Raw genomic sequence first — 4,717 nt, 5'->3', positions numbered from 1 at the left:
CGGCGGGTGTTGACGGTTTGTCAGGTTTTAAAACTAAATGAAATGGCTCGTTCCTCGTTCTCATTGGATGGTTTGGCTCCTACTCTTTTTTCTAAGATAACATTTGCACTGTTATATGTTTATCTATGAAGCTGCAGTGTTTGTATGATATGTGATTTTCTATGAACATGTTATTTGTTTAACACTGAAGGCTCCATTTAATTTAGTGTTAAACGTCAAACCCAAATAAATGACATGCATTTGATATAGGATAATTAGGGGTTTTGTTATTTAAACAAAAACTAAAAAAAGATACGAAGTAAGTGTAAATTACAAAGTTATTAAGATTTAAAAAGACTATAAAATGATGTGCCACTTGGCTATTTAAAAATATCTTTCTGATATGTTGCTATTTAAAAACTTTAAACAATGAGCATTTGCAAATTTTCAAAAATATTTTTTTTTATTATTATTTAAAATAACCGTTACTTTGTTGCATATCACAGTCACGGCCATCTTTAACTACAGGCCGCGGCCTAGTAGGATTGGCAACGTCGCAAGTGGTGTTGTCTAGAGCCAGAAGTCCCATAAGATAACATGGCAGACAGGTGACACCAGCTCATTATTTCGCGTATTATTCATTAAAATTAAAATTTATGAACATAAATGTACTGAAAGATTGAAAATAAAACATATAGAACTGAAAACAAAAACAATATTTAAGTTGAAAATCAATGTTTTTACTTAAAAAGTGGAGTCAATATTTTCATAGCCCAGCAACCAAGCTTTCGTGTTCTTCAAAAATACATAAATTACCATTAGCTGAATCCACTGAGTATACTATACGAGCCTATCGAATATATAAAATAAATGAAGAGGGTTGACTTACTCTACAGATTATAGTGCCTATGAGCCTCTCGTGTCTTATATTAAAAAAATACAGTAGGAAGGTCCACTTACTCTACAGATCATAGTGACTATGAGCCAAGCGTACTAATTATTTATAATTCAGGAATCGGCTCATATAGTATACTAGCCAAAATCCTGATTCATTATAAATTATAGGAATATGCTCGTATACTATACGAGCCTGCGGTAAAATATTAGATGGCTCACTTACACTACAGCTCATTTAGCTACACGATTTAAAGCTCTCTTTCACGCTGCACGACTAGTAAACGGCAGAAGTAAAGCAGAACGGCAGAACGGCGGTATTGGTTTACCATAAACGCCTACAACGATGCGCTGCAACCGCGTGATGTGTAGCTAAATGAACTGTTGTGTAAGTGATCCGTTTTCTGTTTTTGTAATATTAATCATGAAATATGCTCGTATAGTATACGAGCACATACCTGTAATTTATATTAATTCAGAATTTTGCCTCGTATACTATACGAGCTTATCCCTGAATTAAAAAATAATGCATACGTTTGGCCATAGATAAAACATACTGTTTGGCTCATAGGCACTATGATCTGTAGAGTAAGTAAACCCTCTTAATTTTTATTTGATATTTTCGATAGGCTCGTACAGTATACGAGCCTGTAGTGCAAGTGAACCTTCAATATTATTTACGAGGCTCTTAGAGACTATGATCTGTAGAGTAAGTGAGACATGTGTTTTAAGAATTACATATTTGGAGGCTCATAGTGTCTATGATTTCTAGTGTAACTGTAAGTGAACCATAACCAAAAAAAGTACCACTGTTTTTAGGGTCTGACTTAGGGGAGGTACAAATGAGGCATTTAGTTCAAAATTCCTCCGTGAACAGCGCTGTAGTAAAAAGCACTTTGAAGGTTTACTAATCGCAAAAATAGTTCTGTTCATAAAATAAAATTATAAATGCCTAAAATTCAATTTTATTAATTTTTAATTATAAAATTAAACTATCATAACCTAACCGCACTAACCAAACTTGCTGATAAAGAAATAATATAACAAAAGTTTATAGTAAGCGGAAAAATAATTCTCTTTATAAAATAAAACTAGAAATTGATCAATTAAAATTTTATAATGACTTAATAATAAAATTAAACCGTAATAACCAAACCAAACCAACCAAACTTGCAGAAAATAAATAAAATCTTGGACAAAAAGTTAATGCCACCGGCGGGATTCGAACCCGGGATCTACAGTATATCAGCCCGGCATGCTAACCATTAGACCACCGAAGCCAATGGCTATTGATCGTTTTGTTATGGTAAGGCCGTCGACACACGGGAGGACTGTTTTCCAACTGAAATCGGCAACCAGTTGGACAAACTAGTCGCCTACGTCCCGACCAATGTAGTTAGGTGGGACAGTGCACACGGTGCGACTGCGATGCGACCAGTTGAGGACCAGTCGACGATCAGTCGTTAAAGCTGGGTTTTCCTAGACGCGGAGTCGGCCAGCGGAGAGCGGACAACGGAGAGCGGACTCAGCTTGTCTTAGGTAATTTAATGTTACTGTTTTCCTAGCAGCGGAGCGGAATGCCATGTTAATTTCAATTCCGCTCTCCGTTGTCCGCTCTCCGCTGACCGACTCCGCGTCTAGGAAAACCCAGCTTAAAGCAACCGGACCTGCCGGTTGCTAGGTGATTTCAGTCGCCTGGTTTGAACAACTTTTCGCATATTTGTATTGCGCTTTTCAAGGATCAGGTATACCAACTGCGATAACTCTTCGTAAGCACTTTTTGACATCCTGTACATAGACTGAAATTTTGCGTCTGTTTCTTGTAATGCAGCAACAGCTACAAAGAGCCTACATTAAATATTTGTTTTAACATAAGGATGTACCCAACACCTTCTACTCTACGCTTTCTTGATTGTTTATAAAACACTAGGTCTTTTTCATCTCTATTACTCATTTCACACACCATACACAGTAGGCCTTCACAGTATCGTTATAACAAAATTAGAACTCATTCACTGTCTCAACTCAATTATAGTCGCGCCCGTGTGCGGATGTAACCAACGCAACTGCAACCGTAATCGCGTCACAAAACAGTTGGTTCAACTTTAGTTGGGTTTCAGTCTTCCCGTGTGTCGACCGCCTAATGGCGTTCCCTCAGCTAATAAGAAGCCCTCAGCTAATAAGAAGCCCTCAGCTGTCATCGTAGCCTCTTCTATACCTCCCCTGAGTAAATACCCTGTTTTTACTGATTTTGTTTCAGAGTTTCGTGTTAAGGTTGGACGTGTGATCGGTTGGTGGGACTTGTCAAATTAGAGGCAAGGAATGGGCACACGGGAGGGACTAAGGCTAAAGGTGTAGTGACGTCATATCTCTAGTGGCTAATGACTACTCTTGAGGCAACACGATTACCGTAACGAAACGATGTGTTTTCAGCGGCGATCGTGGCATAGTTGGTAGCGTTTCGATTTGATGTTTAGGAGGTCCCGTGTTCGAATCCCGCTGGTAGCACTAACTTTTTGTCAACAAATTTTTCATATCAGCAAGTTTGGTTGGTTAGGTTAGATTATGACAGTTTAATTTTATAATACTAAATTTTAAAACTAATTTTATAATTAATAACAAATTATAAGTAATCATTAATTAGATATTTATCTTATACAGTTTTTAAATTATCAGCAAGTCTGGTTGGTTAGGTTATGTTATGACAGTTTTATTTTAAAAATTAAAAATTTATTTTATGATCTTAAAACAATATTTTATAATTAAAAAGTTAATTTTATAACTAAAAATTAAAAAAAAATTAAATTTTTTCAACTTAGCGGTTCTAGCGGCGAACGCTGACACTACAAGATATATTAGCCTTAGTCCCTCCCGTGTGCCCCACCGGGTCAAAATAGCGTCATCCTGTTGTTTTTTTTTTTACAGCATTTATTTCTGGTTCAATGTAAGACATTATACACAGAAGTGTTAACAAAACTAAAAAGAAATTAACCATAATAACATCGTGGGTTCGCCCAAACCTCTGGTACACCCTGTAACATAATTAATTTAGAGAATAATTTAATCGTCTTTAGGCTTCATTCATCCAATAGATCTTGAGGGAGCCTTCGACGTAGCCTCCTGTTCTCAGTTGCTTCACCAAGATGAAAAGTTAATGCACCAGGAACATCGTTTAAAGATTTTAGAAATTTTGAGGTGGTTTTTTCAATAACGGCCAAGATAGACTCCACTCCTAGTTCTTCATGTATATGCCTGTTTCTAACAAACCAGGGAGCATTCACCGCTATTCTTAGAATTTTGTTTTGAATCACTTGAATTTTGAAGAGTTTGTTTTTTGATATAGCTAATCCCCAGATAGGAGATGCATATGTAATCAAGGGCCGAATTATTGATTTGTAGATTAGAACTGTACAAGCTGGCTTCAGAGTAGATTTCCTATTGATTAAAGGGAAAAGCTTTGCAAGGCGTGCATAACCTTGGGACAGTTTTTTATTAACGTGGTAGTTCCAATTAAGTTTTTTGTCCAGCCATACTCCAAGATATTTTATGGCCTGGTCATCAGGGTTCCAAGGTAGAAAGTTACCATATATTTGAATTTCATGTGGCAATGTATGTTTTTTCAAGGAGAATATTTTGGTTTCACATTTTGTTGAATTTAGGCGAAATTTCCACTTGTAGAACCAATCAATAAGAATATCCACAGAGTATTGTAGGGAATACGTGGCCTCGTGGATGTCGGAATGCTGGCACAGGATAGCAGTGTCGTCGGCGTAGAGAGCTAATGAGGCGTCTTCTGGAAGAGGGATGTCTGCCATGTATAGATTGAACAATACAGGGCCCAAAA

The sequence above is a fragment of the Macrosteles quadrilineatus genome, unplaced genomic scaffold (genome assembly GCF_028750875.1).
Source record: "Macrosteles quadrilineatus isolate MER2022 unplaced genomic scaffold, UCM_ALF_1.0 Scaffold_5__1_contigs__length_97177068, whole genome shotgun sequence".
NCBI lineage: Eukaryota > Metazoa > Arthropoda > Insecta > Hemiptera > Cicadellidae > Macrosteles > Macrosteles quadrilineatus.
This window is presented reverse-complemented; position numbering follows the sequence as displayed.